Below are 26,400 nucleotides of genomic sequence, written 5' to 3' on the forward strand. Positions count from 1 at the left end.
TAGCCAATTTGATAGGATGGAGAGAAAAAAAAAGAGTCTTGTCCCTACCCCTCACCACTCATTCTCTTGCCTGTTGCCCAGGTAATTTAAAGCCTGACGTACTGTATTTTGAGGGAAATCACACCTATTGGCAATACTGGTGGCTATGATCAAAGTGTTCTAGCCACTAACAAAGATATTTTTGTGATCATTTTTTAACATACACAGACAATGATATCATTGCTATAACTAATATATAAGTAATAATTTTATTCATAATTGAAAGATGAGGTCATAATTGTCATTCATATATTAGATTGCAATTAAGTGTTTCTAAGAATATTGAGAAATATAGACAAAGATAACTAAGTAAAGAAAGATGACTGGTGATTTAACGGGTCTCAGTAGTAGAAAGGACAAAAACCAAGTCAAAAGATCAGAATAGGTAATTGTATGATGTCAATATAATTGAAGACACTAGAGAAAATTTACCATTTTTTTAATACAAATTCTTGTGATGTTGCAAAAAAATGTAATATGAGATATAAAAATGAGATGACATCTTTGGAAATAATAAAAATAAATCTACAAATAATTTAAGAAATGTAAAATTTAAGAAATGTAAAAAAATCATGAAAAAAAAACAAAAAAAACCCACATGAAATAAGATAGACCCCATCTTGGGGAAAATGGTTCAACTACCAATGGTTACTCATAGTTTCCAGTTGCTGAGTCTTAATGCTTGAACCCTTCTCGCTCTCTTTCTCATTTTGTACACAAATATTTAGCCAATCCACTTGGCGCTACCAGCCAAATGTGTACTAGATTTAACCACTCCCTACCATTTCCACGGCTAACATCGTGAGCCAGACATTTTTTTTTTTTTTTTAAATCTGGTATTACCATATTTGTTACTATGCCTCATTACTTTCACTTTTAATCCCTGTAATTCTCAACAGTGTCTCAGGGTTACCCATTTAAAACATCAGGCAGACCACATCCGTCTGATTTTCAACAATTTCTAGTGGACTTTTACCAAAAACAGTAAACTCAATTCTTATCAAGTCCCATAAGAGTCCCCACAATCTGGCCCCATGTTACTTATCTAACCACCACCCTTCTATACTTTCCCCTTGCTCATTCTGGTCCTCAGACCTGCTAGCCATGCTCCTGGCTCAAGGTCTTCGGTGTTTTCTTTGCTCGTTCCCCTGGGAATTCATTTGAGTTAATCCTTCTCAGTCCAGGTCTCCTCCTCCTCCTCCTCCTCCTCCTCCTCATTTTTCTTATGTTACTAGGCGATAGGAATTTTTCACCTCCATTTTCATCATTTTTTTTATTTTATTAAATTTATTGGGTTGACATTGGTTAGTAAAATTATATAGGTTTCAAGTGTACAATTCTGTAATACATCTACATATTGCATCATGTGTTCTCCACCCAGAGTTATTTTCTCTTCAATCACTCCATACTTCTTCTTCCCATTCCCTTACTTTATATTTCCCCATAGCATTTATTATTATCTGATATGAAATGTACGTTTATTGTTTTTTATCTACAGTGTCCTAATGTAATATAAGCTATAAGAAAAAAATGTTCTTTTTTTGTGTATGATTGTTGCATTTTTGTCCATTGCTATATACCTAAGAGCTAGGAGAATGCTTGACAATTCAAAATAAAAATACAGGATATTGGGAATTATCAATTTGTATATCTGTGTGTGTATATATATATATATATATATATGAATGAAAGAAAAATCCAGAGAATCTTACAAATGGATAATAAAAGTTGAATGGGAAAAAAAAGAACACAGGAGAAGAATAAGTAATCAAAATAATAAATGCTTTCCTAATTTTTTTCAGAATAAAAATGCACATAAAATGCCTATCTACAGTAAATAAATGGATAGACTGTAGTAATAAAGAGAAAGTTCTAGAAACAGGTTGTGAGACAAAATAGGTTATCTACCAAGAATGGGAACCAGACTGACATATTTTAAAACTGAAATGTAAAACACATATAACAATGTTTATGGAATTAGAAACAACTGTGTTTCTAGAACACTGTGCATGTATTTGTGAGGGAAATAAAAGCAGCTGAGCAGTCCCCCATTTGAGATGGAGACTGCTCGCTTTTCCATAACACTGCATTTGTATCTGGGCCCAAAACTGCTCAGCTGTAACACACTTCCCCACCACTTGAGTAAGCTGAGGCCATGTGACTAAGTTTTTGACAGTGTTGTAAGAACAGATGTGATATGGACTGGTCTGCGGCCTAACACATTTGGGCCACATTTTCACCACATTTTCACCCTTACCCCATTTCTATCACCTGGAAAATTCAATGCCCTGGTGTATTGATAAATAACCTGGGACCCTGATCAACTTTGAAGAGCAGAGATGTCTTATAAATCCAGAAAGTTCACATCAGTGAAGTAAAGAAAGAAAGTTTCTTCTTTCTTAGCTTAAATGGGCAGATCTAGAGCCAAGAAAGATAAAGGAAGAAAATACACACATGGATGTGTATATACATATGTTTTTGAAATCTAAGGAAAAGGGAAAAAAACTCAATTTTTAGTCACTGAATTTTGAAAGTCTTTCCATCATAAAATACAGCCGTCATCAAAAACAATACTAGCCTTTTCTCTAAAGATTACTTGATCAGGTATTTCATGGAAAGAAAGAGTAACTTTCACTTCTTTATGTACCTTTCTGATTTTGTAATGATGTGCACATTATTTTTTACTGTTTACTTTCCAATAAAAATATTGATTGTAGAAGAAACTAAAAAATCTGTTATTCAGTATAGGATGTCAAATAAAATAATTTAGTAGAATTGGTTATTAAAAAAAGAGAAAATAACCAAAACAATCAATAATCGTCATAATGCTGCTTGTTGTTTTTTTGCTCTTGAATACTTTGCATAGCTTGTCACCTCAATCTCTCAACATAATATGACTTTTCCTTTCTTCTCTTTTCATTACATATGTATTTTTTTCTCATCCTATAAGAGTCAATTCAAATATCACCGTCTCCCATAGAATTCTGTCCATACTTCTTTATCACTTATATAGCACATGATTTTATGGTCATCTGTCCACATGTTGCCTTTCCCTCTAGACTATGAAAACCTTGAAAACAAAACACCACTTACAATTATATCAGCTATGAGATGGATTGTATCATACACCATAAAAATAAACCAAAATTAGTAAGATAAAGAATACATGAAAAATGGAAATTCTTATATTTGAGTTCAAAATAGCAATTGTACAAGGGCAGGAAGAGAGAGGCCTGGCTTAACCACAGTTCGTATAAATGGCTTATGAGATTTTTGTTAACTACACAGTATGTGAGTCAACAATGTAATATGACTGCCAAAATAAGCAATAAGCACAATGAACTGTTTCACTTTGCCAGGCTCAATAAACATTATTTTGCCATTCTGGTGGTCTCTAATTAGGATAATTAAGAACTGAAGTGTCAACATTAGCCCCATCTACTAATTTCCTGATTGTTCATGGACTTTAGCCACTCCATGTTTTGTAGCTCTGCATTCTACCACTCGTTTTTTTTTTTTTCCCAGTGCATAATAAACACCAATTACTCACTGCTAGCTGCTTTGATGCATGTATTAGACATTTTGCATCAATGTCCACATAGATGCTATGATAAGATGCGTAGTCATAGGAACTGGCAAGAGACACTATTAGTAATTTCTCCTTAATAGCAGTTGTATTTACAGACCAACAGCAGCTTTAATACTTTCTGATCAGGAATAAATCTGATACCTAAAATAAACAGAAAGTATTCATTAAGACAGGCTACAACATTGTTTAAAACAGGGTTTCACGGAAAAATAGATAATAAAACATTTTGGAAAATTTTCTGAAAGGTACATACTAAAAGACAAATACAAGAGTTGTACCTACCTATGGTATTTAGGCACAGGAAGTCTACATAGTTATGTATGTATTTCACATGTGACAATATCCAACAGTTTAGTGGTGACCAGAGGGTAAGAGGGGAGGGAGATAGTAGAAGAGGGGAAAGGAGGTCAAATCTATGGTGATGGAAGGAGAACTGACTCTGGGTGGTGAACACACAATGTAATATAGTATAGATGATGTATTACAGAATTGTACACCTGAAACCTGTGTAATTTTACTAACCAATGCCACCCCAGTAAATTTAATTAAAAAAAAATTAAAAAGTGACAGTATTGCTAACTTCTATTCACTGGTTAGTCAGATTGTATAATGCCATTCAGTTAATAAATCATTTTCCTGCTTTGAAAATATAGTATTAGTGTAATCTTCATCGTGAAGATAGAGAATAACTCTCCCAGCTTTCTTTTCCTCAAATTACAGATAAATGTCTTACCTCAAATCAGGATGGAAAGTGTTTCATCTTTTGTCTGAGATGTAAATGTCTTAGACCAGGTTCCTGAGAAGCAGAGCCTGAGACAGGGTTCTGGGTGCACATAATTTATTGAGAAAGAACTTTTCAAGAAAAGCTTAAGGGAGGGGGTGGGCTAGGATAAGGAAGGGGAAGTGCCAAGCAAGAATGTGTGTTCAGGTGAAGCCTAGTCTTTGCCTGACCTACATGGTTAAAGGAGGGAGGTTAGGAGAACAAACTGCTCTGCTGCATTGTCCACATTTGAGACAAGGGGATCAGCACTGAAATGGGGATATCAGTGAGTCACTGGATATGGGATCCCCAAGAGTTTGAGCAGGTCTGTATAACTTCTGGTGTAAGATAGTGCCAATCGGCCAAGGGTGATTTTCCACAGTAAGAGAGACACATGCAGCCAATATTCACAGCGAGCTCAGAAATGGACTGTGACCACAGAATCAGGGAAGGAAATCTGGATGGGGCATCACCTGGGCATAGCTTTTCTAGAATTCTGTGTTTGAAATTCCTGAGACAATTTACAAGAGGAGAGTTATTGGGGGAACTGCAGCCCACCAAACCAATGCTACAGTTAGCACCAAGACTGTAACTAACGCTATAACTTCCCCTTTTCACTACCTTTCCAGATTCCCTTCACTCTTGGATAGCACTTCTGCTACACTAGAGTCTTGCAAGGTAGGATGCTTTAGACATCAGTTTGCGAGAACCCCCATATTTGGGCCTCAGGTTACCTTGCATATATCAGATGTGGATACTGTACTTGCTCATTTGCAGTTCAAACTGGCAATGTGAGCACCACCAGTTGCCTCAATGGACCAATTGAATATCAAATCTATTTCTTCCTCCCCTACTTATAAAGCGGCGGCCTAACTTTTGATAGTAATCGGACTCATTTATCCATGCCAGACTGAGTACTGGCATAAGGAGCCCAAAGTGACCCTACCTCAATCCTAGATTTAGTCTTATACTGTCCCCTCAGAAGATCATTCCTCTGAGACTGCGGACCTCTGGACCTAAAGAATCTAGAGTTTTAGGAAAGAGTCTCATGAATTTCACAAAACGGTACATAGAAGGATTGGTAAGTGGGGTCCTATGAGCTGAACTGCCCCCTCCTCCAATTCACATGTTGAAGTAGTAACCCCCAGTACTTCAGAATGTGGGTATATTGGGAGTAGGGCCTTTACAAAGGCAATTAAGTTAAAATGAGGCCATTAAGGTGGGTCCCAATCCAGTCTGACTGGTATTTTTATAAGAAGAGAAGATTTGGACACAAAGAGACACCAAAGATGTCTATGCACAGAGGAGAGGGAAAAAACACACATACACACACAAAAAAACAAACTATGTGAGGTCACAGCAGGAAGATGGCCATCTGCAAGCCAAGGACAGAGACTTTAGAAGAAACCAAAACTATCAGACACCATTATGTTAAACTTCTAGTACACTTCTGCTTTCACCTCTTGTTTTCCACGCTCACACATTCTGTCTATTAGAGACACAGTGCTACATGATGCCTATTTTTTAAGGAACATGCCTCATACTAAAGCTTAACACCACTTATTTGTGGGGGATCATTTCTTCTTCTCCTCCTCCTCCTCCTCCTCCTCCTCCTCCTCCTCCTCCTCCTTCTTGATTTTTTTAATGTGGTTTAGTCCACTGCTCTTTCAAGCAAGTATCTTCAGGATGATGTGATGGGTAATGAGACCAGTGGATCCCATGGTTGTGAGTGCATTGCCATACTAACTTCACTGTAAAACATGTCCCTTTGTCCAAGGTGACATTATGTGGCATCTCATGTTAATGAGAAAACGCACTTGCAGAATGGTTGAAAGAGATCTGCAAAATCTCTCCCCACAAAAACAATAAATTGGACAAATTTTTCAAAAACAAGCATTTCAATTGTCTTAAAAAAATACAAAAAAAATTGTGCAACATTTATTTAAGAATAATTACTGAACCATATGTAAGAACAGTGGGAGTCTATGGAGTTTTAGTCTGGGACAGATCCCATCCCTTCACCCAAAACTTTCCAACCATGTTCCATAAGATATAGTTCTACTGGAGCTGAGCAAACTATGAACACCAGCAACTTCATTGCTGGAAAGTATTAACTTGATTAGAGCAAAGCATGCAAAAGCTCTATGATCAAGGTCAACGCTGAAAACAATATTGACCTTGACAGCAACCAACCTTGCAGCTACCTGAAGTTGTAACACTGATTGGGGCAAGCAACATATGAGCAGACATGCTAGGAGTTTATCAAGGAGATCTAAGGAATGGGACAGCCATATTAGGTGTGATAAACTACTACGTGTTTTGGGAGGTCTCAAAGGCTATACATATATGTTCATAAGAATGCACATAAACTTAGGAGAGAATAGAGAGGGCTCTAGTTACCTTCGTGTTCATGGATGAATATGAGGCTACGTATAGGTGCATAGAATATATGACAAGACACAGCTACAAGTAAAAACTGGGACAGATTTGTGAACTTCTTGAATTGTGAATGTATAGCTCAATCTTTACACAATGAATTACAGAGAGTGGAAACCTTATTTAATCAAGGTGTTTAATCACTATCTCTGGGCAATCATTGGCTGACTATTAAGTTATACTATCCCATTTGTCACCACTGGGATCTCAAGCTTAACAATAAAAATAAACAAATAAACAAGCTGAAAAAAGAGATCACTTGCTACACACTGCAGAATAGGGGAACTCTGGAGGATTAGTCCAGGTAAGTAGATAAAAATATAAACAAATAAACAAGAAAAACCTATAGATTCGATTGGGTTGAACACCAGAATCCAGAGTTTCTATATCTAAAATTTTCAGTTTTCAATAAAATATTATGAGACATGTAAAGAAACCTATGTGACATATGCATAAGAAAAGAAGTCAATAGAAACTATTTTTGTAAATGTAAGTAAACTCACATTTGAAAGATATTTGCTGGATTTAGAAGTGTAGGTACACTTTTTATTTTCCTTTCAACATTTACAATTTTTATTCCACTGTATGCTTGATTTTCAGATAATATAGCAATTATAATTTGTGCACAGTGCATCTTTGTAAGCTGCTTTTAAGATATGATTTTTATGTATTGTTTTCAGCAATTTGAATACATTATTCCTAGGTGTGACATTTCGTGTGTTTATCCTGTTTGAGCTTAGCTCAGCTTCAATTTGGGAAAATTTTTGGACATTATTTCTTGAAATATTTTTAATGTTCCATTATATCTTTAATTTCCATTTGAGGCTCCAATTAATGTATGTTAAACTGTTTGATATTTTTCCATAAATAACTGAGAGTCTCTTCATTTTTTTATATTTTCCCCCTGTATGTTGTTCAGATTGAATAATATCTCTTTATGTTCACTGACCCTTTCTTCTTCTGATTCTATCTAGTCTATAGTTGACCTTATCCTTAAATGTTTACCATATATATATATATTTTTCTAGAATTTCTGTTCAGTTCTCTGTTTTTTAAAAAAACATTTCCATGTCTTTGATGATGTTTCCCTTAATTCACTTATTATATCCACGTTTAAAAAAAATAGGAATCTATTTATCGTAACTGTTTCAAAGTCATTGTCTGATAATTTTCGTATCTTGGTTCTCTTGAGATCTGTTTCTATTGATTGTCTCCTACCTTTGATTATGAGTCACATTTTCATGCTTCCTTGAATAAACAGAAATAATTTCTATTATGTTGGTGTTATGAGATATATTGTGTACTTCCATTATTTTACTGCCACCCATATGCCATGCTTATCACTACCAGTTCTATTTTATCTTTTCTCTCCCTTTATTTCTATGCTCTAAATTCACATATGTACTTGCCTAGTCAATGTCCAGACACTTAAAATTTTCCTCTCAATGACTATTCCTTTCTTATATTTGTTAGTAGGCTTAATTCAATTCAGAACTTTAGTGTTTGTATATCATGTTTTCTTATCCTCTCATATGATAAATAGCCATTACCTTCAAAGTATATTTCATTTAAATCCATCATATTCTACATTTTAATTTACTACTACTATATAATATCAGGCTTCATTCTGTCTTGCCTGGATTATTTCAATAGACAGTTGGTGTTTTCCATGACTTCAGCTTTGTAGTTCTTCAAACTAACTTTAGTGTAATTCTAGTTACCATAACAGCAAAAATATTGATTTTATGCAGTGGAAGTTTAATTCTCACTCATGTAAAGTCCACTGGGTGGTGATGGGGGATGATGATGTCACAGCTCTACGTACTCATTTAGGGAGCCAGGCTGGTAGAGTTCTTACCATTTTCGACCTGTGGCTCTGTGATCTCTTTAGGTCTCAAAGTTTTCTCCTGTATCTTCTACCTCCAGCCAGCAGACAGGGAAATAGAATGAACGATCATGTATGTTTTTATGATCCAATTCTAGAAGTACTGTACTTGACCTTTGCATACAATGGTATGCAAAAATACAGTAGTATGAGATCTATTCACTCATAACTAGGAAGAGGGCAAAGAGATATAATCTAGCCCTGGACCCAGGATGGAAATACAATATTGAACAATTTGCCAGTTTCTTCTATAGCCAGCCTTTCAGGCAAATAACTATCCATTTTGCCTTCTTTCAACAATTAGAACATTCAACCTCTTCTCTAAGGGAGATAGTTCACAATTTCCTTACAATCATTATATCTACCTCAAAGTTCACAATATCCAGATGATGCAGTTTTTAATGCATCAGATGATGCAGTTTTGACACTTGATGATCACTCATTATAGGAAATAAAAATATGTTATCTCTGTTCCTCACATTCTTCAAAACACACACACGCACACACGTCTTCACAAACTCTCCTTTGGAAATAATAAAATGGGAGATCCTCAAGTTATGGTGAATAGTAATTTTGAAATTATTTTTGGTAGGTAGCATTAAATCGCCTCTCCCCTAAAGTCAAGAGGAGGCCTTAAGTTATACCTTGATTATACTTTTGTGGAAAAAACTCTTTTGTCATTGTTCAATCTCACTTCAGTCTGTTCTCCCATGTCTATTATCCACTGAGTCCATGACTGAAATACATGTTGAGAGGCATTCTTTTTTGAGAGTGGTATAGTGTTTTAGCTATTTCTGTAGAGAGTTTCTTTCCAGTGCAAGTTTAAGCTCAGTCAAAAACATTTTATAATGAGCTTATAGTTTTTTTGATAATATACTTCTCTCAAATACTTAGTAAGTTCGATTCTATCTGCTTCCAGCTGGTTTTATGTACAAAACAATACATCCAAAGTTATCTCCTAAATATAGTTCTCAAACCTAAATATTATTATTATTATTAAAATTATTATCATTATTATCATCATTATTATTATTTACGTCCCAAGTCCCCTATGTCTGTCTTAATTTAATATTGGTTGCTGTGAGTCTATCTGAGATAGTAGGCATGATCAGAAAGACTAAATCCTTAATCTGAACTTTGCTGTAAGGGTCTTTTTTCTTTTAAAAATCATTCTTGGCTTTCTATAGACTGAATGTTTATGTCCTTCAGACAGTGCATACTTATATGTTAAAATCCTAACCCCTGAGGTGGTGGTACTAGGATGTGGTGCTTTGGGGATGTGATTAGATCATGAAGATAGAGCCATCATGAATGGGATTTGTGTCCTTATAAAGGAGGCCACAGAGAGCTCCCTTGTTCCTTTAGTCATGGGAGGACACAGCAAGAAGACAGCCATCTGTGATCCAGGAATTGGGCTCTTACCAGACACAAAATATGCTCAAAGTAGTGGGGTTACCCACAACCATGTGTGTGGGGCCACCCAGAATTTTGGTGCTCAGTTCCTGCCTATCAGTGCTACAGGGGCAGGACACCTACCCCAGTGGGTTGAGAAAACAAGAGCCCTTCCTTCCAGGGTGTCTGGAAGGCAGGGTTTCCACTCCAGTGGGCTTGAAGAGGAGGATAGAGATCAAGTCAAAGAAGATTATTCTTGAGACTTAAGATCACATGGAGGTTGCCTTGTAATTTGGACTTAGTTGGAACTGTTACCACTTCTTTTCTATATCTCCCTTTTAGAATGGGAATGTCTACTCTATGCCTATCTGACCATTGCATTTTCTTTCTTTTCTTTTAATTAAAGTTTATTGGGGTGACAATTGTTAGCAAAGTTACATAGGTTTCAGGTGTACAAATCTGTATTACATCATCTGTATCTCACATTATGTGTTCACCACCCAGAGTCAATTCTCCTTCCATCACCATATATTTGACCCCGTTTACCCTCTTCTAGAAGCCCCTTCCCCCCTTAGCCTCTGGTAACCACTAAACTATTGTCTATGTGTATGAGTTTTTGTTTCTTCATTTGTCTTGTTTTTTTTTTTTTGTTTTCACTTTTATATACTACATATCAGTGAAATCACATAGTTCTCTACTTTTTCTGTCTGACTTATTTCGCTTAGCATTATAATCTCAAGAGCCATCCATATTGTCACATGGTACTATTTCATCTTTTCTTATTGCTAAATAATATTTCATTGTGTATATATACCACTACTTCTTTATCCACTCATCTATCAAAGGACACTTTGGTTGTTTCCATGTCTTGGTCACTATAAATAAAGCTGCAGTGAACATTGGAGTTCTTACGCCTTTATGGATAAATGTTTTCAGATATTTTGGGTAGATACCCAGGAGAGGGATTGCTGGGTCATATGGTAATTTTATTCTTAATTTTTTGAGGAATCTCCACACTGCCTTCCACAGTAGCTGCACCAATCTGCATTCCCACCAACAGTGTATGAGGGTTCCTTTTTCTCCATAACCTCTCCAATACTTGTTACTATTTGTCTTGTTCATGACAGCCATTCTAACTGGGGTAAGGTGATATCTCATTGCATTTCTCTGATGATCAGTTATGGTGAGCATTTCTTCATATCAACATACAAAAGTCCATTTCATTCCTATATAATAACTGAAATCTCAGAAAAAAGAAATGAAAAACAAACAAACAAACAAAAACAAAAACAATTTGTCTTGCAATTGCAACACAAATAATAAAATACCTAGGAATAAACTTAATCAAGGATGTGAAAGACCTATATACTGAAAACTATAAGACACTTTTAAAAGAAATTGAAGAAGACACAAAGAAATGGAAAGGCATTCTGTGTTCACAGATTGAAAGAATCAACATAGTTAAAATGGCCATATTACCCAAAGCAATATACAGATTTAATGCAATCCCCATTAAAATCCCAATGGCATTTTAAAAAAAGAAATAGAACAAAAAATCATCAGATTTGTATGGAACCACAAAAGACCCCGAATAACCAGAGCAATCCTAAGAAAAAAGGACAATGCTGGAGGTATCACACTCCCTGACTTCAGCTTATGCTACAGGGCAGCAATAATCAAAACAGTATCATATTAGCGGAAAAACAGACACAGAGACCAATGGAATAGATTAAGAACTCAGAAATAAACCCACATCAATATGAACAGATAATTTTTGGCAAAGAAGCCAAAAACATACAATGAAGAAAAGACAGCCTCTTCAATAGATGGTGCTGGGAGATTTGGAAAGCCACATGCAAAATAATTAAACTAGGCTGCTATCTGTCACCATGTACCAAAATTAATTGAAAATGGATCAAAGACTTAAGCATAAGACCTGAAACAATAAACTGCGTAGAATAAAACATAGGCACTAAACTTATGGACCTTGGGTTCAAAGAGCATTTTATGAATTTGACTCCAAAGGCAAAGGAAATAAAAGGTGAAATAAATGAATGGGACTATATCAAACTTAAAATCTTCTGCACAGCAAAAGAAACTAGACAAAATAAAGAGGCAACCAAACGAATGGGAGAAGATTTTTGCAAACAACGCCTCTGAGAAGGAGCTAATATCCAAAATATACAAGGAACTCATGCAACTCAACACCAAAAAAAACCAAACAACCCAACAGAAGAAAGGGCAGAGGACCTGAAGAGACATTTCTCCAAAGAGGACATACAAATGGCCAATAGACATTGCATTTTCAAAGCACATGACTTGTTTGATTTCACAACTTCACAGCTACACATGAATTTTGGACTAGGCTAGGGTGGAATGCCATAGGCTGAATATTTCTGTCCCCCAAATTCACATATTGAAATTGTAACCCCAATGTTATGATATTAGGAGGTGGGACATTTGAGAGGTGGTTAAGTCATGAGGATGGAGCCCTCATAATGGCATCGGTGTTCTTATAAAAGAGACCCCAGAGAGATCCCTTGCCCCATCTACCATGTGAGTACGCAGCATGAAGACAACCATTTTTGAACAAGGAAGTAAACTCTCACCAGACACTGAATCTGCTCACCCATGGGTCTTGGATTTCCCATCCTTCAGAACTGTGAAAAATGAATATTAGTTGTTTATAAACCACCCGGTGGATGATATTCTGTTGTAGTAGTCCAAACAGACTAAGACAAAACTTCATTTTTTACTGTTTGGAACCTGAAAACACTCTTTTTTCATTACCCTGCAAAGCTGCAAAAATTTGAACTCCATTATTCCCTTACTATTTTGTTTCCAAACTAAACAATCCCCACACAAGTTTTTCTTTTCCTTCTAATCTATTTCCTTTATACTCACTAATCCATCAAACTAATGCCACGTATTCAGAATTTTCTTTGCAGCATCTACTATATTCAAGGCACCAATGTCTATTACTTAGGGAAGTAGTGCTAGCAGCTGTAACAGATAAATTCCCAAATTTCAGTGGCTTAATGCAATAAAAGTTTAATTCTTGCTCACAATAGGTCTAGTGTATGAAGTGGAGAAAACTCAATTTATTCATAGGGACCCAGATTGGCAGAGACTGACAGCTTCACCATATTTGGCAAACAACTAGATTTTCTCTGCCAGTTTTCTCTCTGAAATGCAAATCTAATCATATAATTTTCCCTGTTGAAATCCTTACTATGAATCCCGTATTACATTGAGAATAAATTCCAAGCTCCTTCACATGCCATAGAAAGATTTCATTGTTTTGGACTCTTCTACCTCTTACATAAACTATATACAAAGGAGATAGAGCTGCTTAAATGTCGCTGTTTTTTTTTTTTTTTTTTTTTTTTCTTTCAGTTTCTTCCTTATCATATAATGTTCCCTCCTTTTGGAATACCCCCCTCCCCCATTACCACTAGGCATTATCATAGTCATCCTGCAAAAAACAACTCAAATGTTAAACTCATTTTGATGGCTTCTCCAAAGTTCACATCTAACAGAAATAATCAACTCTTTTTTGTCTGTGTAATGTCTTGAAATTAGTTATGGTTTTATATTTAACATGATGCATTCTATACATTTTTATATGTTCTAATCTGACTTTGTGCAAAATTATATTTTCCTCAATACCTAGCACAGTGCCTGCAGTGAAAATTGTCAGAGCTGTTTATAGAAATGCATTGCACGTTGACACTTTGTAAGACATGTTATAGCAGCAGTTGCTCATTTTGCACTAAAACCAGTAACTTCAAGTTCAGAATAGAGCTGGGTCACTGAGAGCTGGCTGTGTTTGGATTTAATTAAATGTTAGAAATAGACATATGGATCTGGCTTCTACTAAGTGTAAAGTACTATGTTGTACATTTAGAGGGATAGAATTTAATAAGACATTCTATCACTGCCTTCATGCAGCTGTAGTGGAGACCATATTGAATTAGAGGGTTATAGAGAAAGAGTGGCCCGAGTCTTTAGTATTTTCAGAGATGACTTTCTGTGGCTCATGTTTTTAATTTTCCACCTCTAAGATGTAAATAACTTGTGTTTTCACCAATTACTTAGCTTCCATGTAAGAAGGAGGGAGGTGATAGATTAGGGTAAGGGGGATCAAATATATGGTGATGGAAGGAGAACTGACTCTGGGTGGTGAACACACAATGTGATATATAGGTGATGTATTATAGAATGGTACACCTGAAATCTATGTAACTTCACTAACCATTGTCACCCCAATAAACTTAAAAAAAGATATATATATATAAAATCTTCACGTAGATTGAGCTTTTCAGTTTTCATCCCCAAATTAGTGCTGCCAAAACCAAGACACATACTGAAAGGACAACGCTGCAATCCTTGTCTCTGAAGTGTTAGTGTCTGATGGTATGTGATGGAAAGAACGTGCCCTTTGGATTCCAGAAGCCTAAATTTCCTTTCTAACTCATTCCTCAGTTAACTGTGTAGTGTCTGAGGGAGCAAGTAACTAAACCTCCATTTTATTATCTTGAAAATTCAAAAGACCGTGAGTTGCAATAAATGAGATAGTATAGAAAAATGCTATGCATGTATCCCAATGATGTCAGAGATTTTTCAAACCTTACAAGTCACTTCAATTCTACTTGGGAATTAGCATGAAATAGATGTTAAATGGGTGAATAAATAATTATTACATAATAAAATTCTTAGTCACATACTTCTGATTCTTTAAATGTGAAACTGCTCATCAGTAAGTAATCCTTAATTTACAATCATTTTCTCTCTATATATGCACAAACATAACATACAAATAAGTCACACACAGCTTTTTTTCTTCTCCCTTTCTGGAGACATGCCACAGACAAAAATCTAGCTTACTGAACAGTATTTCTGTATTAGGAGGTACAATCACCCACGATTGACGAAGTTTCAGTCTTTTAAAACATACACACTGTTCCCAATGAAATCCTACGAAGTGACCCAAATGAACCAGAGGTCTTCAATGACTGTATTTCCTTTGGATTTGTTTTTAAATATGACATCACACATATAAGGGACACCTAGGTGAATATTAAATCAATTAATCAGAAATCAATTTTCTAATGACTACTCTTTGTTTAGGAAAACTAAGCTCATTTTCTGTTTCAATTACATGTAAATCATAATGGATTGATGTTAGCAGTACTTAACATTTATGTTTGCCTTTGCATTTTCTGAAACATTTCAACCTATATTATACTATTTAGTCATCACAACAACCAGGCAAGAAATATTTTCTCCTTATGGATGAGGAAACATGTATTTAGAGAAACTAAATGATTTTTGTAAAATTTTAGAGTGAGTAAATTGTAGTATAAGGAATCAAACTCATATCTTCTGATTCCAAGGCTTCAATATTTAAACAAAACAAAACAAACAAAGGACTTCAAAAGCTAACACCAGGAAGAAACTGGTACTCTCATTCCCTGAGGCTTCGGAGATGAAGACTAAGTCCTGCCAATTCTAACCGTCTCATTTATTCAAAGAGCTGGAATAGAAAGCTCAGAAACCTTTGGGGACCCACTCCAAAGACACTGGATTTGGCACCAAAATCATCCCTAAAGCACAAATTGGAGCAGGAGCAAGGGAGAGGAAACATTTGCAATGTACCACTTGTATTTTAAGGCTTTTTTTATTATGATTTTACTAAAGTGTTTTCAGTAGCTTCAAGGATAAAGACAAACTGAAGCACAGAGGCCTTAGGGATAGGGGTTATGGAAAGTTAAAGTTTGGCCTATGGATACCAAAGCATCTTCCTGTGTTGTAAAAATAATAAAAATGAGTCAGATGAGGCATTTGGGGATAGTAAATCTAAAGCCTGTATCTCTGCCAAAACATGCAATAGAAACAGCCACATCACTCCCAACTCTGCTGTTTGCCTTGTTGTTGCCAAATTCACCAGTGTAATGTCCATTAAAATAACATCTTTGGGAGAATAGCACAGTATCAGTCTGGTCTATGAGGAGGAGGAAAACAGAAAGAACAAATGGCACTTGTGACAATCTCTAACTGACTAACTATGGGGAATCAAAACTTCCAGAAGAAAAAGAAAAATCCATCTGAAGAAGATGGATAAAACGAAGAAAACTATCTCAGATCAAAATAAGTTTAATCACTGAATTTCATCACCGTTCAAAGACAAGGAATGAAATGGGTCACCAGCTCATTGATTATATAATTCAGTTATTGTCTTCATTCTTCAAAGCTACAACACAGCAACTGTTGCACAATAATGGGGATATTCACTTATGACCTGAGAGGCTCTCAGTTCAGTATCCTCTAACTTTTCAGAATTGGTCACATAACCATCACATGCTGGTAGAGTCCTATCTTACCCTTTTGGCCAATTCTTTCTTGAAAAAGCGAGATAAGAAAATTCAGATTAGTAATGCATTACTAGTTTTGCTCCTGGATCAGCCCTCACCTTCCTCAGAGCCATCATCCTTTCCAGTTCCCCAGTGACTGATTTTTTTTGTTGTTTTTTTGTGAATGTCTACCCTTCAAAGTAGCCCTGCTGTGACATCCCTGATGTGTGTCTCTGACCATCTATTCTACGAACAAACAAACAAACAAACAACAAACAAACAAACCACACCTTGCATTTGGATACCTTTTAGGATCTTGACAAGTGTTCCTGCTAATATTTCATTTTTACATTAAAAGCTATCCCCTATTTTCCACACCACTAACTGCCCTCCTATGACCTGATATTGATACACTCCCATAAATCTAGTTTTCTTCTCACTTCTGACCTTCCACAAAGTCATCATCAAAGAGGAGTCTTATTTCTGATCCTGTTTTTAGCAATTTATTTATATTTATTACATGATAGTACCATAGGAAAACTTTAAATGTTTAAACTGTACCCAACTTTTTATTTTCATTCCCCTGTAGTATTTTAATTTAGGTCCATATTAGTTTATTTTTATGAAATGTTATATTTATTGATGGTTTACATTGTAGTGGTGTTATAGATGTCTTACCATGAATAACACTTTTGATCATTGTAGCACAATTATATTTTTATAACTAGTAGAATTAATTTATAATTTTTAGAAAATCAGACAGATTTTAATTTTTTAATATTTAAGAAAAATGAAAATAAACATATCTATAATCCCAATAAATAGAATTAATAGGTTAAATGTTATGAGCATTATAAATTACTTTCAAAAGCTGTGATATTATGTTTATGTGATTATATATAAAAGTATGAACAGAATACAAATTTTCATGTCACATGGAAAACTAGTGTATGCTATATATTGTCACCAAAATATTGTTTTTTATTTTAAATTTAGTCTTTATTACATTAGGGAAACCACATATAGGGCATACAAGAAGCTCACAGTTTTACTCATTGATATTTCCTATCACTCTCCACTTTATCCAAGATCTTATCCATTCATTTCATTGATTTTTTCTACAAATAAAAATTATATTTAAACTATACAATGTGATGTTTTGATGTACGTTTACATTGTAAAATGGGTACCACAATCAAGTTAATTAATACATCCATCACCTCGTATAGTTAACATCTCCTTTTCTGGTGGTAAGAATATTTGAGATTCACACTTTCAACACATTTCAAGTATTCAACACATCATTATTAACTATAGTCATCATGCTGTACATTAGGTCTTTAGAATGCATTTATCATGTAACTGAAGTTTATACCCAATGAACAACATCTTCCCTTTATCCTATACCCCTAACCCTTGGTAACCACCATTCTATACATTGTTACTATAAGTTGAAGTTTTTAAGTTTCTTTTTTTTTTTTATTGTACATATAAGTGAGATCATACACATTTTACTTTCTGAATATGGCATGTTTCACTTAGCATAATGCCCTCCAAGTTCATCATGTTCATGTAAATACAGGACTGGACTACCTTTTTTTTTTTTTTTTTTAAGGCTGAATAGTATTCATATATATATATATATATATGACACTTTGCATTATATCTATCCTATATATATTCCATTATATACATTTTATATATATGAATGAATGAACAAAAGTGATATATATGTATATATATCACTTTTGTTCATTCATCGATGGACACCTAGGTTGTTTCCGTATCTTGGCTACCATGAATAATGCTACAATAAACATGGGAGTGCAGATATCTCTTCCAGATAGTCATTTTATTTCCTTTGGATATATACCCAGAATTGTAATTGCTGAATCATATGATAATTTTTTCTTCTTTGAAGGAACTTCCACACTGTTTTCCATAATGACTGTACCAATGTACGCTCCCACCAACAGTGCACAAGGGTTCCTTTTCCTCTATAACTCTTCTCTTTTGATTTTTTGGTAGCAGTCATTCTAACAGGTATAAGATGGTGTGTCATGTGGTTTGATTTTCATTTTACTGATAATTAGTGATGTTGATTATCTCTATACTTTCCTTTTCTATGTATTCTTTGAAAATAAAAGTATATTCAGTCTTAACACATTTTTTTTAATTGAGTTATTTGACTTTTGCTATTGAGTTATAGGAGTTTCATATATATTTTGGATATTAACCTCTTATCATATGATTTACACATATTTTGTCTCATTCTGTAGGTCATCTTTACATTTAGTCGATTGCTTCTTTTGCTGTGGAGAAAATTTTCATTGTGATATTGTCCCATTTGTTTATTTTTGCTTTTATTGTATTTCTTTTTGGTGTCAAATCAAATAAAATGTTGCTAAGTCCAGTTTCAAGGAGTTCTCCTGTATTTTTGTTTTTTATGAGTTTTATGGTTTTATATTTTCAGAGTTTTTGTTTCTTTGTTTGTTTGTTTCCCTGTAAAAATGTCACTGGACTTTAAATAGGAACTACATTGAATCTGTAGATCACTTTGGTTAGAATTGGCATGTTAACAATATTAAATCTTCCAATTCATGTGATGTCTTTCCATTTATTTGTGTTTTCCTCAATTTCTTTAATCGATGTTATACAGTTTCTAATATAGAGATCTTTCATCTCTATGGTTAAATTTATTTTAAGTATTTTATTCTTTATCAGATAGTTTGTTGTCTTGTATATAGAAATATAACTCTTTATTTTGTTGATATTTTTATCCTGCGATTTTACTGAATTTATTGGTGTTTTGAGTTTATAGAGTATTTTGGTGGAGTCTTCAGGATTTTCTATATATAAAATCAAGTCATCTGCAAATAGACAATTTTACTTCTTCCGTCCATTTAAGACGGATTTTATGTCTTTTTCCTGCCTAACTGCTCTAGCTAGGACTCCCAATAATATGATAAATAGAAGTGGTGAGAGTGGGCACTCTATCTTGTTCCTCATCTTAGAGGAAAAAATTTACCCTTTTCATTATTGTGTATGATACTATAGGCTTGTCATAAATAGTCATTTTAATGTGGAGGTATATTCCTTCTATAATTAATTTGTTGACACTATTTATTATGAAAGGATGTTAATTTTGTTAATTTGTTTTCTGTATCTCTTAAGATAAAATTTGATCTTTATCCTTCATTTTGTTAAAATGGTGCATCACATTTATTGATATGCATATGTTAAACCAGCTTTGCATCTCAGGGATAAGTCTGACTTGATCATGATGTATGAGCATTTTAATATGCTGTTGAAGTCATTTTGTTAGAGTTTTGTTCAGGATTTTTGCATGTATCTTTATGAAAGACATCCACCTATAATTTCATTTTAATATAGTGCTAACTAATCCGCTGATACCCTTATGGAGGTTCCACTTTATGTGATGAGTTTCTTCACTCTTGCTGCTTTCAAAATTCTCTTTATTTTTGTTTTTTGACAATTTTATTATAATGTGTCTGGAAATTCTCTCTGGGTTGAATTTGTTTGGAGGTTTGTGAGTTTCATGTAACTGAATATCCATATCTCACCCCAGATTCAGGGAATTTTCATCCATTATTTCTTTAAATAAACTTTCTGCTCTTTTCTCTCTTCATTTTCTGGAACTCTCATAATGCATATATTACCTATTTAAGGGTATCCAACTCTGTTTTTTGTGTTTTTGTTTGTTTGTTTTTTTGTTTTTTATTTTGTTTGTTTGTTTGAGGTTTTTTTTAGGTTTCTTTTTTTTTTAGTTTCAGGTTTTTTGTTTTTTTTTTTGGTTTTTTTTTAGTTTTTGTTTCTGTAACAGGGTAATTTCAATGACCAGTCTTTGAATTTGAAGATTCTTTTTCAGCTTGATCAAATCTAATGTTGCCAGCCTCAATTGTCTTACTTTTTTCTTTTCATTAATTGTATTGTTTAGCTACAGAAATTCTTTTTGGTTCTCTTTTTATAATTTCTATTTCTTTGTTGAAATTATAATTTTGTTCATGTTTCGGTTTCCTAACACTATTGTGTTGTCTATCTATGTTCTACAGTAGTTCTCTGAGTTTTATTAAAACAATCATTTTGTTACTTTGTTCAGCAATTCATACATCACCATTTCTTTGGGGTCAGCTGCTGGAAAATTATTGTATTCCTTTGATGGTATCATGTTTCCTTGATTGTTCATGCTTTTTGTATTTTTGCTTTAATGTCTATACATCTGATGCAACAGTCACCACTTCCAAACTTTAAGGACTGGTTTCTGTGGAAAAAAGACCTTTATCTACAGATGGATATGAGCCACCAGCTGAGTGAGATGTGACGATTCTGGCTCCAGTAAATAGGCAGCTAGAGTCTCTGTGCAGCTACATCAGCTGAGCTCAACATCAGGCAACATTGCAGGTGTCCTTGTTGGCCAGGACTGAGGGTGTCTGCAGTCTGTACCTAACACTAGAGGTGTTAGGTCTTCAGTGGAAAAGGTTGCTGGAATCCTCCTAGTGTTTTTTTTTTTTTCTTTCTTTCTTCCACAGGAGCAGTCATAACTGAATAACTGAGAGGCTCCCTCTTGGAGCTGGGTCCAGCTTGCAGGTGCACTCACAGTGGCACTGCTAGTGTCTGATGCACAGGCAACTGTGGAGTGGCCTGAGCTGATACGTAGAATGTGGATGTCCTTACTGCAGCCATGGAGCTGGGGTCCAGAATTCAAACACACACAGAGCTATAGTTTATCCATGGTCCAGGGCATAGGTACTCTCACTGTGTCAGTGGCCCTGGTGTTTTGTGGGTATTCACAGAGTGGCCATGAAGGTGGGGCCTGGGGCTTGGGTGCTTATACAGTTTCTAAGTTTCTTGGGTCTGAGGCTAGGGGGACTAGCTCTCAATGGCAGTGGCTCTAGAGTCTAAGGTGTGGGAGTACTTGAAGTGGCCCCAAAGCTGTGGACTTGGGCATGTACAGGATTAGGGGGGTGTGGTAGTCCTAGTCCTTGGATGCTAAAACAGCAGCTTCTTCTTTTGAGGTGGAAAGGGGACATCAGTGCCTCCCTATTTGGGTGTTGTTGGTAGTGGTGATGACTATTGATTATCTCAGTGACAAAGTCTGTTACTGTACTCTGTGGAATGAGCCTGATGGGGTTTGCACTGATGAACACTAAGGGGTCCTATGCTGTGAAAGCTGTGGGGAATCTACAGCTGCCATCTGCTTTGGGGCCTGTCGAGATCCTCGAATGTAAAAACTTGCCAGGGTCCTTCACAGCAGGCTACTAGGGAGTATGGTGCCACCTGCTCCTTTTCTTTGTTTTCACCTGTATCAAGACTTCTCAGCTATACCAACCTTCACAACCATCCCTTGTGTAAAGTTATTCTCTGTTTTTCACTTCACTGTGTTGCTGCAGGTTCTAAATGGACTCTTGAGCCCTTCCAAGGCTATTGTAATTAGTGGATGGCTGTATAATTGTTGCTTTTTATGGGAGGGATGAAGACTGGTATTTCCTACTGCACCATATTGCTATCATCATCTACAAAATTCTTTTTATAGGTACATGACAATGAAACACATTTAAAACATAATAAAAAATATTACCAAAATATCACATTATCCAGAAAACCTTATTTTTTATACTGAAATATTACCTCATCTGTAATTTGAAATAGACATTTGAAGTTGTGTAGAACTGCAGTCTTTTATGACTCTAAACACTGTTATTTTTTATAGCTTCTGATAAATTCTGATTTTTCCTCCGAGAAACATTTTGGTTGTATTTGATGTGTTAATATATGATGGATGTGATGGTATGATTGGTTCTTTGTTAAATATCATTTCTTCAGGCATTTAATTTTTTTTTTTCTTCTAGGCTTGCTCTCTTTTTTCCCCCCATTTCCAAGTAGCAGGATTTTAATATTAATTGTGATTTCTAGTTTTGTTTCACTGACTTACTATCTAAATTACCATCTGATCATTTTTTTAGATATTCAATGAATGTTTTATACTCTTAGCAATAATATCAGTGCCACAGTAAAACTAAAACCAAAATGAGCTAGAAAACAAAAGAAAGGTATGTTTTGTTTAAGCAAAGATAATCATCCTTGATGGGGATAAAATCACTCTCATTACATTTGTGTCAATAACATACATACAAATATACTGATATCAAATTTTAAAAATGCAAAAATAAATGGACAGGAATATATTAATAGGCATCTTATCTCACAACAGAAAGACATGAGACAAGTAGATAAAAAAAAAATTATAATGGTGAGTAGGATCTAAATAATATAGCCATGCAACTAGTAGTGATAATTCACCAAAAATGATCACATTTTGGAAAATAATTTCTTAATTATTTATCTTTATTAATATTTTCAGACTTAGATATAACACCATTAAAGTAGTGGCATGCAGGTGTATAATAATTAATCCATATTTTTTAAAAGAGTAATAAATATTGTATCTCTGTCATGCAACAACAAAATGTTGTGCTGATGTACTGCTTCAAGGAAGGCTCAGCAACAATTCACATAGAGACCATTTTTACAGGAATTAGAACATCAAACGATATAGTTTATAACAAAGACTTAGAACTCGGTGACATAACAGAGACTTTGAAATATGTTGTAAAATATAGACTTAGAACTTCCTACAGCAATAGGTCCATAGTAACATAACCAAGTATAACGTAGTTTATCTCCCTTACATATCACCATACAACAATAATTTATTAATAGAAGATTTAATAATATTTTCACATGGAAGAATATTGGGTAAATTACATATTTTATTTTTCAGTATTACATTTTGAGTACAATGCCTGAAATAAGAATTATCATTAAAATAATATTTATTGAGTATCTTCCAAATACCAGACTGTAAGTACAATAGGACAAAAACCTTGCATTTTTGGGTATCGTATTCTAACTTTGGTGAGGATGAGAGATAAAAAATATATAATAAATATCAAATTTGAAACAAATATTGCATTAGTATGTGCTTTTCTTTAAATTAACATAAACTATTTTCTATAATCTATTTTAATTACTTTTTTATCTATTAAATCATCAATAATAAATTTTAGCCAATTTCTGAATTTTTTGTTGCTACTGGAAAATCAATTTTATGAAATTGCTTTTCTTCAAATTTTTTTATGTTAAAGTGTATTTTTGTAGTTTACAGACCTCTTCTTCCTTCTGTTTTTCTTTCTCACTCATATTTTTATTTGATTTTAATTTATTGAGTTCTGATAATTGGTATAAGTTATGATTGTTTCAGGAAAATTTCTGAGAATTTTCCAAATTCCATATTTTATCCTGAAGCTCCAAATTCCATATTTTATCCTGAAGCTCCAAATTCCATGTTTTATCCTGAAGTTTTACTTGTTCGGATTTTGATTTCTCTTTCGTTTTTCCACAGGAGACTTTTCTGAGACCAAAACTGAAAGACTGACTTCAAAGCTCAGTATTTTAGGTATAAAGACATATTGAGACAGATATATTTTAAGCATTCTGATGTTTCTCAAATTGCACATTAATACCCGGCTTTAATATGGACAGCCATTATGGACAGCGCAATCTGTCTTTGTTACGATGCCATATTGTCTATATTGGTGACAATAAACACATAATTACACAACAGATCTTTGTTATATACTAAACTACGTTCAGTTGCTGTTATTTGTGAACACCTAGAATATTAAAGTAACAAAACTGTCATGCACAACAATCTCTTGTCAAATGCTCTTTTCTTTAACATGATTTCTTGGAAAATATTATTCATAGCTATTTGATAAAACATATGATAAGTAATATTCAAACACTAAATTATGAAGCTTGTGAACTTACTTTATTTTAATGGAAATTTCTAAATATATATACATTGATATTGCTAAAATACAACCAGCACATTTTCCTTCCATGTTTTGTCTTAGCTGTTTTATATATTTTTAGCTGCAGCAGCCAATGCTAATTGTTAAATCTTATAGGAAACTGCTTCTTTATGGTTATAATTGTATAAATAGCTTAAAATCATGATATTTGCAAAACAAAATTTACATTGTGGGACAAACAAAAAGACTAGGAACAAAATGGTATATTGGTACAAATATGTAATCTAATTAATATTTCTAATGGCTTTGTAAAATATATTTTTGTTTGCTAATATTCCCTTGGAATTAGATCTCCATGTTTAAGTCTGCAACTTAGGAAGCTGGAATTTCTTCCCATTAGAGATACAGTAATAACTTTGTAATTAGTGAAATCATTGTCACACTGCATAATCAGCTCATTGAACGCATACATTATAGTAAGAAAAAAAATGATAAGAAATCCTTGATAGTAACATAACTGTCCCATTAAAGTCTTGATTAACTTTATAACAATAATGTAGTATCATTTTACTTTTATAAATTAGCCGACAAATTGGAAACATATCAAACAATGCTCCTATATCTTTGCAGAAGGGAGGGATGCTTAATTAAAATAATATAATGCTACCAACATTAATTTCTTATTGTGGGAATTTTGCAACTCGTTTCAGCATGTGAGGCCAAAATTGTATTTCAGCAGTTTTATGTTAAATGTTTCAAGGAAAGCCACACGGCCCCTGGGCACTGCCAGACATACAGTAGTATCAGAAACAATTGATGTGTGTAATGACAATTGCGAGCATCCTTTCCAGATGAGCTGACCCACCCCAATTCCACCCTGCTGCTCCTGTTTGGTCAGCAGGTACCTTCCACCATCTGTTTTTCTCATGGAGCTGAATTGTTTCTCTTATTGTACCCTAAATGGCGAACCACATTGAATATGAAATACTGCTTGTAGGTCGTGGGGTATTCTAAGTATGTCTGTTTAATTTGGTGAGAGTGATTTTAGCTTTGAATGCATTTTCCTTTGGTAATAGGAAAAGAGTTTTTGTTCTGAGTGTAATCAGACCAAGGTATGTAAATTTTTAATAGGGAGTGTACATATAATTACAGAGATTGCTGTAATTCGCTGTTTGTATTATTAACATCCTTATGATGATATAATAATTATTCTTTCCAAGTGAGTACTTTGCATGATTACTAAACTGGCCATGAAAACTACAAAGCCTTGAAGAAAACAAGTATACTCTGTTGACTTAAAATCTAGATATAATTTTTTCATTGTTCTTTATCTTTCTTCCCCAAACCAAAACTTACATTAAGGTTTTTGTTTTGTTTTGTTTTATCTTGCATTAAAATTTATTATTTTTTTTTTTATATTCTAGTAGTGCCCCAAATGTTAATATTATATCCAGGGGGTTCATTTATGCTTCCTTGCAGCAATGTGCCATTCTTGGTTTGGAGAAATGGGATATAAAAAATTAAGTCATTCTGGATGCAGGACTAAACTGGGATTCTTCTAGGGAATGGTTTTTAGGGGCCCAGACAAGAGGTGGGTGGAGAAATAGTTCATTCTTGAGAGAAGAAACAGAGCAGGTGAAATCTGAACCTTGTTGTTATAAACAGTATTTCCAAAAACATTCAAGAATCTGAAAAACTAACATTTCTGAAATATTTTTATCACATTACTATTTACTTATTTGATTATTTCCTTTACCACTTAATGAAAAACTGAGTCCGGTCACAAGAACAAACAATCTCTCTCTCTCTCTCTCTCTCTCTCTCTCCCCCTGATTTAATTTCCCCCAAGCTCTTCCCAAGTATCTTGACTGAACTTATGTCAATTCATTTGTTTATTTTGCTATCCTCCTTTCTAGAATATTAACTTTATGAGGTATAGGCTTTGTCTGGTTCACTTATAATATAATCTCTAGATCCTAGATCAGTGGCTGGCACATAGTAAGTATTCAATAAATAGTTATTGCATGAAGGAATTAATTCAACAAGCATTTATAACCTCTTTTTACAAGCATTATGCTAAAGTTGGACTAGAGATATAGTGCTGAAAAAGA

The sequence above is a fragment of the Rhinolophus sinicus genome, chromosome 16, assembly GCF_057876585.1.
Source record: "Rhinolophus sinicus isolate RSI-liver-muscle chromosome 16, RSI-T2T, whole genome shotgun sequence".
NCBI lineage: Eukaryota > Metazoa > Chordata > Mammalia > Chiroptera > Rhinolophidae > Rhinolophus > Rhinolophus sinicus.